At 37.0% G+C, this 12,497-nt stretch overlaps 1 protein-coding gene across 1 annotated transcript in view; it reads right to left on the reverse strand.

Moving 5' to 3' along the window:
• TRPC4 (transient receptor potential cation channel, subfamily C, member 4) overlaps positions 1-12,158 on the reverse strand; it is a 436,371-nt gene extending 424,213 nt beyond the window's left edge. Inside the window, exon 1 of the mRNA XM_005882679.2 lies at positions 11,230-12,158. The gene's annotated coding sequence lies outside the window, so the exon portion shown is untranslated. The remainder of the gene's footprint in view (positions 1-11,229) is intronic.
• Positions 12,159-12,497: the final 339 nt, after the last annotated feature.

Here is a 12,497-nt window from a genome sequence, read left to right on the forward strand (position 1 = left end):
TAGGGATTGGGCCTGCCCTCTGCCACCCGGGAGCAGGCCTAAGCCAGCAGGTCGTTATCTCCCGAGGGGTCCCAGACTGCGAGAGGGCACAGGCCGGGCTGGGGGACCCCCCACCCCCCGCCCCCCGAGTGCACAAATTTTTGTGCACCGGGCCTCTAGTATATATATATATTTAAAAAGACAAGTAATGACCATATCAAGATAAATAAGTCTGACTTGAATTACATAAAACAACTAGCAGATCTATTGATCACATGTTGCAATGATACAGATGATAAAATTAGAAAGGAGTTCTCTCTTATTGGCAGGTTTGGATGATGTCTTAAGTTATGATTTAGTATAATATAGTGTTAGGCACATCTGCAGAGAAACTTTAAGGAAATGCATTCTATCAAGCTTTAGGCAAGTTTAACAATAATAGTTATAAGTGTAACACAAACAGCAGTGAGTGATAGCACTTTCCCATCCCTGTATAATGTACTTCAAATGGGAAAAACGAAGATTACTCAGAAAAACCACAGGACTGAAAAAAAATCTCACCTCAATGACAGAGGTCAAACTGCTATCACATTATAATGCCTCTACTTTTTGTTCATTAATAGTGTGTTTACTATTCTATAAGAAAGAGCTATTAGTTGAAATTTAATTGCAATTGATTTGTGCCACATTAATATTATTTTATTTAGAATTTATTATTTGACACAACATAGCTTTAAAGAGGTTAGTTAGTTTCCAATGTCAAAGAGTTGGTAGTTTATCAAGAATAATGTTACTTATATGCTGCTGTTTTTCACTGATTGAGCATCAACCTATGAATCAGGAGGTCACAGTTCAATTGCCTGATCCCCAATCATGGTTGTTCATGACACAATCAATAATTCTCTCTCATTACTGGTGTTTCTCTCTCTCTCTCCCCTTTCCTCTGAAATCAATAAAAATATATTTTAAAAATTTGGTTAAATATTCCAAAACTCTTTTGTAGTTGCTATGTTTATTTCTCTATGGGTATAATTATGTACATACACTGTGCCATATGAGTATAATTTCTTTAAAGAAAACATTCTGCCTAACTTTTTCAGTTCAGTCTACTGTCCCCAAGAATGCATATGTGTAGACATGTATAAAATTTTATTTTTCTAAAGATGAATATACTATCCCTCAAATTTAATTCGGCCTACTCTAGTGTAAGAAATAAAGGTAAAAATAGCTCATCAAAAGTTAGATAAATATTTTGTACTAGAGGCCCGGTGCACAAAAATTTGTGCACTCAGGGGGGTCCCTCAGCCCAGCCTGTGCCCTCTCACAGTCTGGGACCCCTCGGGGGATGACAACCTGCTGGCTTAGGCCTGCTCCCCTGGGTATTGGGCCTATGCAGGAAGTCAGACATCCCTCAGGCAGCCCGGGAGCCCTCAGGGGATGTCCACTTGCCAGCGGGGAGCAGGCCTAAGCTGCAGTCGGACATCCTTAGCGCTGCTGAGGAGGCGGGAGAGGCTCCCACCACCACCGCTGTACTGGCAGCGAGCGCACTGACCACCAGAGGGCAGCTCCTGCATTGAGCGTCTGCCCCCTGGTGGTCAGTGTGTGACATAGTGACCAGTCATTCCCAGTCATTCTGCTGTTAGGGTCAATTTGAATATTACCCTTTTATTATATAGGATAGAGGCCTGGTACATGGGTGTGGGCCTGCTGGTTTGCCCTGAAGGGTGTCCCGGATCAGGGTGGAGGTCCCGCTGGGGTGCCTGGCCAGCCTGGGTGAGTGGCTGATGGCTGTATGCAGGCTGGCCATAGCCCCTTCAGGGTAGGGGTCCCCACTGGGGTGCTTGGCCAGCCTGGGTGAGGGGCTGATGGTTGTTTGCAGGCTGGCCACAGCCCCTTCAGGGTGGGGGGTCCTGCTGGGGTGCCTGGCCAGTCTGGGTGAGGGGCTGATGGCTGTTTGCAGGCTGGCCACGGCCCCCAGCCACCCAAGCTCCCAGCGAGGCTGGCTGGAAGCAGGTATCTGGGATTTATTTATCTTCTATAATTGAAACTTTGTTGCCTTGAGTGGAGGCCACAGCCGGCCAGGGCAGGCAGGAAGCTTGGCTTCCTCCATCGCCGGGGCAACCAAGTCTCCTGCTTGCTCCAGCTCCATGGCTGACGGCCGCCATCTTGGTTGGGTTAATTTGTATATAGTCACTCTGATTGGCTGGTGGGTGTGGCTTGGAGCATAGTGGAGGTGCAGCCAATTTGCATGTTTCTCTTTTATTCGATTAGTTAGTCTTATATTTATATTTCAAATAATTGGCAAACATTTTCAATGCATTGCTAACATTTTTAGAAAAAAGTATTTAAAATTAGAATGTTAAACTTTTAAAAATAGTTACCTAAGATTAATAAACCAGTAATATATGATAAGTAATATACTGTTTCAGAAAAGATATTTGATAATATTATATGTGTAGTGAATATTTTTAGTACCTATTCTTATGATTATAGTGAGCATTCATTTAAGTTTAAAACACAACAATGGCCCCAAATCCCAGCAATGACCCTATAATGATTTTTTCCTTTTAATGAAGCAGCGAGTGCAAGTGATAATTTTTCTTCAGCACAATAGACTAAATATCCTTCATTATAATTCTTTCCTTAAGCCATTATTGGCTTAATTTCTTAAATATGTTAGAAAAAACCCACTTCTGTTTGTAACCTAAAGAATCGAAACTCATAATGGTATTTTATCAGAAGTCATAACTTAGTAGAGGTTTCTATTAAATTTCACCAGAATAGCACAATTTTATCAATGTTCAGAAAAAATAAATGATCATCATCATTGCCATCTACATGTGTAAGAGCCCTGCTCTGATGAAGGCATCAGGGAATGTGGATTTATATATGGCAACGCCTATCATAGCCTCCCTCTAGTCCATGAGGGGAAAGCCTTAAACCCAGGACCAATTTAGACAATTGAAGATATCCATCTGTAAGTAGAGGACTGATAGAGTGCAAGCAATAGATATTTTTTAATGTTGCATTGGAAATGAAAGCCTTTGAGCAGTCACTCTTTTTATTATACTTGTATATATTCATTTTGTTATGGCTAAAATAATCAAAATAAAATCTGACAGATCCTGACACACTCTGAAAGCTAATGAATACCAATTCATTTTATGGGTAGAGATTCACTTTAATCACATTAATTTTCATACATAATACTCGTATATTTTATAGATAGATCTTATTTTGACTAATAAAACCAATAATATCATTATAATAATGTAGCTCATCTTTCACATAACATTCATTAAATAAGCTGAAACGAATCAAAGTTATGTTTCAAATATATCTAGATTAGTCAGTGATAGGTCATTTCAAATACTTAATTTGTTTAGATCTTCTCAGTTTGTCTCTTGCCCCTGTTTTACATTGTAAATATTTATGATATTTTTAAAATATTATATTATAAAAAAGATCCTTTGCATTTTTGTTGTCAAAATTATTACTAAATATTATTCTGAAAGGGGGAATTTTCAATATTTAATTGTATCCAATATTTCAATTACAACCTTGAGATAACTGGTAAGAAAGTATTTAAGCATGTTAAAAAGTGTGCTTTAAGTTCAGATTTTAATGGTTCACTGCTAAGTATAACAGAACACAAAACAGTTTTTATTCTCCAAGTTAAAGTTGTTGATATTTTACAGGTTGGAAAAATTATTTATTATAATGAAATATTTTTTCATTAAAGCTTCTTTTATTCATGAAAGGGCCAAATCATTTGTTGGTTCATTATGTTGCAAGAACATGCTAAATGAAAATATGCAGTTCAGCTCTCTACACTTGCTCATTACAAATCAAAATGTTAAGCTGTGATGTTAAAATGAACCAGATAAGCAAATACGTCTTTCTTTCTGCCAACATTTTCTTCTTATATAGCACATGCAGAGGGACATACTTTTTTTTTTAGATATAAGGCTATTTAATATCCTACAGAACAACCACCCTAAAATTTGAGTTTTCTTTAGAAATATTTCTTTCTTCTTAATTGTAAATGTTCTCAGAGGCTTAGAAGTAGGCATTCTAATTATTTCATATAACTCCCAGAAAGCAAAATTTTTGGCAAAGTATGGGTAGTCCTAGGGATACAGGTCCCAAAAAATGATTTTACAAAGATCAATGTAGCTAGTTCAGTCCCCTTTTGTTCACAATATTTAATATCATGAAAATATGGCCTATTTTTAAGTCTTCAAAATATTCTTAGCTCTAGACAGAAGAGCTGGCTAAAGAACATACACAGTGGATACTGAGAATACCTATATGACTGTAGAATGGATATTTCCAACAATATCTTGATTCAACATCTTTTAGATCCCAAGGAAAAGGTGTAGGGGGTAGAATCCAAGTCACCACAAAACTGGCTTTTTCTCTTAGGTCTGCTTGATTGGTTACAAGGGGGATTGGGCAAAATGTGAATGCATCACAATAAATCCATCAAGACTTTGGAAAAAATGTATCTCCTAAAATACATTGCCTCTGAAAGGTAATTTAGTAATATCTTATTCTATATATACAAAAGCAGCATCATTAATGATATCAATAATTCTATTTAAATTTAACATAGATTTATAGTTGGAAAACCTAAATCCTACTCTTATAGGAAATAATAATTTGAGGCAAGGAAGATACATGTGAATTTTTTTCCAACAAGAACCAATGTTTTGTTTTAATTTCAATTGGGTACCATGTCCTGCCAAGACTTTGGCATGAATTTTCAACTTAATTTGCCAAATATAATCACTCCAAAGAAGTCTATGGCTGCCCTGGCCTGTGTATCTCAGTGGTCAGTGGTCAGTGGTCAGAGCATTGGCCCATGCACCAAAGAGACCCAGGTTCGATTCTCCCAGTCAAGGCCATGTACCTGGGTTGCTGGTTCGCTTCCCGGCCCCAATGGAGGTACATGTAGGAGGCAATCAGTGGATGTGTCCTTTCTCTCTCTCTCTCTCTCTCTCTCTCTCTCTCTCTCTCTCTCTCTTCTTTCTTCCTTCCCTGCCCCTCCCTCTTTCCCTTCCACTTTTCCACTTTCTCTGAAAAGCAATGGAGAAAATATCCTCTGGTGAGGATTACAACAAGTCTATGGCTTTCTTTACTTCAGTAGGTATCCCTGAGAATACTTATATCTGTCCTCTTTCAACTCTACCCACACTTCTCACAGGTAATGGAAGAAAAGCTCTTCTCTAAGATTTCCAGCACAGCACCACTTAACTAAAACACATTAATAACTGGTTCTATAAATCCTGTGAAAATGAGCATTATGGAGTAATTAATTGACTGGAAGTTATGTCCTCTGAGTAACTGTTAACTATTTTTGAAATATAGGCAATAATATAGTTCTCTATACATCACCAAAGTGCAATTTTATTATTATAGCTGGCTTCATTATAGAAATAAATATGTTCAAATTCAGGTAAAAACTCCTGCATTTTTTTTAGGATCCTCTGGGTTTCTTAAAGGGGTGTGCTGCCTAGTTCAGGAGATAGTCCTCTATCCACCTGCAAGTCAGCATGTAATAAGGGTTTTGCTTGTTTTACTTGTGACACCTGGAGCTAGGCTTAAGTGCTTGGAAAACATTTTTAGAGGAAAAAATGCCGAAGGTGCTTTGCCAAAAAATGCAAAAATGAAGAGCTTACTCAAGTATCATTAATCCATATATTCAATTATTCATTCAACACTATTCAACAAATATTTACTGAATGGCTATCACTTCAGTGCTCTTTTTTGTAATGGTATTACATATATCCAACAATGCTATACTACTTTGATATCAATAGGTCTTTGGGCATAACCACATCAGTTTCAAGTGCAGGTATAGGTTTAAGGAAACATGGCAAATTTCTTAAAATATGCTGTCAGGTAATAGATGACTTCAGAAATGTATGAATGAGAGCTATCCTCATTAAATATCAAGATACATTAAAAATAAATAAGCAATTAAAATTCAGATAAAATTAAGACAAAACCACATGAGTAGAAAATTTATATGACACTGATAAGATGCAGTATTAACCTAACATGTCTTGACATGACTGCTATTTTTAATAAACAAAGATATTTTATTAACAGCCTACAGATGTTCTAAAGTTTGAATGAAAACTTTTAATTTAGAAATTATATCATGATTATTTAAAGAAAAATAGATAGCCTTGAACTTTATCTATGAAAATAAACCTTTGTTTCCCTTTCCACATATATTACCTTTATATTCAAGAGTAAGAAAGGAGAGAATTTTGAAAACAACCTTCTTGAGATTGAGTAGTATATCTTCTGCAGTGTTTCAAAATTTATGGAGCTTTAGTTAACAGAGTATTGTTCTAAATTGTAGTCTCATGATGGATTTATGTCTCAATGTTACATTAACTTAAAAATTAAAGAAATGAATAGCTGTAAGAATCCAATGGAATTAATCATCTTGTTAAAAATTTGCTAATTTTATCTTTGAAACTATAAGAATTAAGTACAACGTTTATTGTCTTTAGGTAGAAGTAGATATAGGCTCAAATCCTGACTCTCCAATTGCCTTGTGAATTTTTAGAAATTTAATATTCCAGATTATTTAAAAGGTGGTAATAATACTTTAGTTTTAAGGTAGATGTGAAGATAAACATGAAAAAAATGTTTTAAGTTTCTAGCATAGTGATTAGCATACATTAAGTACCTACAAATATTGATTCCCTCCTTTTATTCTTCTTTTTCATTTTAGCTCCTGTTTTCCTGCCTTAAATAAATTTTAACTCTTAATTCTACTTATTCAAGCCAATTACTTATATTGATTTTTCAACATACATAAAAATATAAGAGCAAACTACAAGCAGAATATAATAAATGCATATCTGATTCATCTCATTGCACTTGCCATTTCTCAAAAAAAAAAAAAAAGAATGCAGTGTGCTAGATAAAGCCATCAAGGCATATTTTTAAATTAATGTTTTAATTAGCATTTATGATTTTTAAATGTAAAACTGTATTCATGTGTCATCTGTTACCTCTTAATGATTCTATGACACTGCTGTTTTTTTTTCAGACATCTGTTTTTTTAATCTTTATTGTTGAAAGTATTACATATGCCCCCCCTTGCCCCCATTGACCTCTCCCAGCCTGCCTCAGCCCCCAATCCCAGGCCTTAACCACCTTACTGTCTGTGTCCATGGGTCATTCATACATGAATAGAAGTTCATTGATTGATCTCTTCCCACCCCACAGTCTGTTTGATGCTTCTATGTCTCTGGATCTATTTTTTTCATCATTGTATGTTGTTCATTAGATTCCACATGTGAGTGAGATCATGCTGTATTTCAAAGAAAACTTTTTTTAAAAAGGAGACAAAACATACACTAATATTAGTGGGATATCATCTACAGTTCAATTTTAAAAGCAGGTCAAGTACTGAAACTATTATCTTTCATAGCTTATTTAAGTAAAACTGAACTTTCAGAAGGATCATTAGATTTTTTAAAAATTTAAATAGACCACTTCATTTACCAAACTGTTCATAGAACAATGCAGTTTTAAATTGATATTTTCAATGCATGTCTTCAATTTTCATTTTCAAAGATGAATGACATATTTTCCTAAACTCATTTTCATCATAGAGTTATTTAGTAGTACTAATGTTCTCAGAGACCAGGTCTATATTTGTGCTGATTAAAAAGATATATTATTGATATTATATACCTGATCAAAATATTCTCAAATTTCTTCAAATATTGAGGTCTAAATGCAGATTAGAGGAGAGAAAAGAGTTCTAAAGCATTTTTTTAAAGATCACAACTAGATAGAAGTAAATGTCCAAATAAAATTTGGTTGAATTAACCAGTTTTAATATTTACTTGGTATGGGAGGTGACAGGGCATAAATTAGGAAAAAAAGATAAGGTTTTTGTTTTGATCTGTCTCCACTTTTAGTGAGAACCAAAATGCTTATGGTGGGCTTTCCATAGATATTAAAGTGGTGAGTCACACTGATTTCAATTTAGTCTAGACAACATAATGTGGAAAGTCAAGATCAGTGATGGCGAACCTTTTGAGCTCGGCGTGTCAGCATTTTGAAAAACCCTAACTTAACTCTGGTGCCGTGTCACATATAGAACATTTTTGATATTTGCAACCATAGTAAAACAAAGACTTATATTTTTGATATTTATTTTATATATTTAAATGCCATTTAACAAAGAAAAATCAACCCAAAAAATGAGTTCGCGTGTCACCTCTGACACGCGTGTCATAGGTTCGCCATCACTGGTCAAGATGCACCTTACAACTGACCTTGTATAATGTTTAGCAATTATAATTTTGGGAACAGAAAATTTAAGAGTTTATTATATTTTTATTTACCAAGCTTGAGCTTATTTTTTAAAATGAATCAATAACATTTTTATGAGAAAATATTCAGTCCCCAGTTTTACTGTCCTAGTACTGTTTAGCATTTTTTAATGTGTCTTCATTAACAAAATCCTTCATCTCTTTAGCACTGATATTTACATTATTAAATACTGAACAAATATGTGCATATCTTTATTTTTGTTTCAAGATATGCATCAATTAAAAAATGTAGATAATTTCAGTTTTCAGCTGCTAAATGTAATGTTGATAATCTGTATTGCCATCACTTATCTGGGGATTAAACATATGACAATATTTTTTAAATATGACAATATTTTCAACAATATATTTATAAAATTATTTTTTTAATTTTGTAAGGTTAATCAGTAAACATTCTAAGGGCTGTTATTATATTTTGATAAACATTTAATCATGTTAATATCAGGGTTTAAAAGTTTAAAATATGTATATTTAACAAGATATTCAAATTTCCAGTAATGAGAAAAAAATAAAAGCAAAGTTTCTGGTGTTTCCTATTTATGTAAAGTATGAATTGATTAAGGTTATCTTATATAGAAAGTTATTTGGTCTCTTGCTATTTTAATAACCAAAATGGGCATGAAATTCATAGAGAACTTTAATTTTCTCATAGTTTTCTCTGTCCATTTTATCTTGACCTTCCAATAATAACTATAACAGAAAAATGATCAACATAAATATGGAAATAATTTGAAGGTTATAAATAATGGAAATGTATCCACCCTTCACAAATCTTTGAGAATGACCATTAAGCAAGTAAATTGAAGGTTATTTTACTTTTCAATAGCAAAGATTTTTTTAGAAACATTGTTATTATTTGACAGGTTTTACTAAAGAGACAAGTTTCTTGAATCTGTGGAGCTTAGATACTCTGTTTTGATGAATGCCCATATACAAGTTCTTACTTAAGAGGAAGAAATTTTCTAAATTTGCAATCACACGTCTTCTCACTATGCCTTATTTTAACTACCTGTCTCTCTATCTGAACATATATATTTATTCACTCAATGAATATTAAGCATCTCTTATGGATCAATCTCTTCGACCTGTTAGTATTTCTCTTTGTGCATCATTTTCTTGGCATAAACCTGTGACGTCTTAACTTCACAACCACAAGCTTAGCAGACTAGTTGAGCTCTGATCAGAGCTATATTGAAAGGCTCTCCAGCTCTCTAGACTCTTAAACAATGTAAGAACTTTCTTTCTGTCTGTGCTAAGCTTTATTAATCAAAGACATTTTTATATATTACTTTGATAAAGTCCATTTAATGTCTACTGATGTGTTGATTTGCATTAACTGCATTAATTCATATAGTTTTTTTAAATATATTTTATTGATTTTTTACAGAGAGGAAGGAACAGAGATAGAGAGTTAGAAACATCGATGAGAGAGAAACATTGATCAGCTGCCTCCTGCACATCTCCTACTGGGGATGTGCCCGCAACCCAGATACATGCCCTTGACCGGAATCGAACCTGGGACCTTTCAGTCCGCAGGCCGACGCTCTATTCACTGAGCCAAACCGGTTTCGGCAATTCATATAGTTTTTAAGTGTTTCTTTAACAATGTCTTACTAAATTTTGACTTAATATCTGAAGTACTAGTTATCTTTATATCTTGACTTTTTGCCTTAAATATTTAAGGGGAACGGGGAGTATTTCCTGATCTACTGTCCAGGTGAATAGAAGTAGGTGTTACAAATATTACAAATGTAAGAGTAAATACAACCATGCCACTATGATAAGGATTGCAATGTTTTAACAAATCCACCCACTCATACTTCTCACTGTCTAATTCAAAGGTAAACTTTTAAAAATTCTAGTTAACCTTTCTATTAAAGATTTTGTAATTTGTAATATGATAGGAGAGTTAGAAAAGAGGAGACCTGAATTTTTTTTTCATTTTAAAAGAATGTTCTAACTTTCTTTTTAAGAAAACAAGTAAACCTTGCTTCTGCCTCCTCTCACTCATTTGGCTTTGTGCTTACTCAATAAGCAACCTGCTGCATTTTTTTGGTGGGGAATTTAATTGGGAAGGTCCCATAAGAAACCCTGTGAAAGGGATACAACATAGTGGATACAGACAAGAGCTCCCTTTCGGACTCTCAAACTCTCTATTCTCTTTCAGTATCCTCTAGTAACAAAAGGCAGGAGCGTTCACCGCTAGAACAAGTTGTGCTGTGAAGCTCAGTGATTTACCTAAGTAGTAAACAGAGTCATTGGAATTACAGTTGCCAAGCGTACTAGGAATCCCAAGCCTTGGTCCAGCAACAAGGATAAAAGTGTTTCTGTTTCTTGATAGAGACTAAAAATGACGCAGAGTGTAATTGATCGACAGGATATTGATCACTATCCTTTCTTCATTCCCTCAGTTTAGGTACCCAGAGTGGCTAGGAAGGGCTCACTTATATACTCCCAGTGGCCATCAAGATCTTTATTTTCTCCCAATGCATAAAAGGGTAAAAACAAACAAACAAAACAGCTTTCCTCCCCAGCATCTTGGCTTGGCTGCAGCTGCTTTGTTTACCTTATAAATCACACCGGGGGTTCATTCTTAGCCCCCCCCCTGCTTTAAAGCGGGGTGTGGGGAGAGGCTAAGAAGCATCCCCAAACTCCTGCTCAGCACGGGTCAGCCACAGAAAGCTTCACAAATCCAGTAGAGCTTTAAAGAGAAACCATGCAGCGGGAGCCCTTTGAACTCCTAATCCCCCAGAGATGTCAGTCAGCCTCCCAGGAAAGAGCTGGCTTCCCAGGCAGCTTGAGAAACTTAACCGAGATCCCAGAAAGGAGACTAAGTGCAACCCAGGTCAAATGGAGCTGTATGAGTCCACACCCTCTTTACCTGCTAAGTTGCAATCTTCTGGCTGAAGGGGGATCAGTCCAAGGGCGGGCGCCGAGGAAAATTCTAATGGAATCCTTAGTCTCTGCGGAGTTTCAAAGCATTCTAAAGGAAGACGCACGAAGCTGGAGCCCACGCAGCTGGCACAGAACTGGGCGGAGAGAGAATGCTCCCAGAGCGACGCCTTGGGAGGTGGGGGAGGGGTGGCCCTGAAACAGTAGGTGAGCAGAACTCGCCCATCCCCGCCCCCACCAATCCCTAGGGACAGAGTTAGTGTTCCCACGAATGACAGCTGATGAGCACAGCGGACGGAACCCCGCCTTCAGAGCCTGGCAGTTCTGACCCCGCGTCCAAACAGACGCATCTTGGAAGAGATAGTCCCTGAAGATGCGCGTCCCACGCACGGCATTGCGTGGCTGTGGAGGGTACCAGCGTACTTGCAAAAGCTGACGCCTGGTTCCCAGCTTCACTGCCCGGGAATTGTCTCAACGGGCCCTCGAGGCAGCCAGTTGGGTAGGGAGCTCACCACAGGCCAGTCTTCGTCCAGGCAAGTTGGTGGCCAGAACCCAGCCAGTGGTTCTGGAAGCAAGCCACAACTTCAGGTTTAGGCGAGCTCTGCTGAGATGTCTGACTTCAGTTCGTGCCAGGACTCTGCTTCTGAATCCCTGCTCCCACCCCAATAAACAAGCATCCAGGAGGCTGGCCTCCAGACTCGAAAGAGTAACCTCACCCCCATTTGGCAACTCTCAAAGCTTCTCCCACTCTTGCTCCACTGGGCTCCCGCATCCCCTCTCCAGTCCTCAAGGTGTCAGACTTCGCCTGCAAGAGAAAGATTACAAGGCTTGCCACTAAAGTCAACAATGGAGACAGCCGCAATGAACAAATGATGAAGCACAGCGTTTCTCCCAACGTCACTCAGCTTGGTCTTTCCAACAGGCATAGGAAATCAGTAAGTTTCCAAATATTAAATTATTAAATAAAACGCAAAACGCTCACCAGCTTAGGAGGTTCTGTGTTAATTGGCGCGCGCGTGTGTGTGTGTGTGTGTGTGTGTGTGTGTGTGTGTAATGCTCCCATAGCTACTGAAATTTCAGGATAAAAGTGATCTCCTGGCCAATTTCTGGTGTTCACATATGAAAATAAGATTAAAGTGCAGAGAGGTAAGGCTATATAATAGCAAAGTTGGCACTAACTTACTTGCTGTAACTGCAACGCTATGATTCCCAGCTTGTCACTCACAGAGGCTTGGTTTGTCTAGATCCTATGACTTG

The sequence above is a fragment of the Myotis brandtii genome, unplaced genomic scaffold, assembly GCF_000412655.1.
Source record: "Myotis brandtii unplaced genomic scaffold, ASM41265v1 scaffold732, whole genome shotgun sequence".
In the NCBI taxonomy this organism is placed as follows: domain Eukaryota; kingdom Metazoa; phylum Chordata; class Mammalia; order Chiroptera; family Vespertilionidae; genus Myotis; species Myotis brandtii.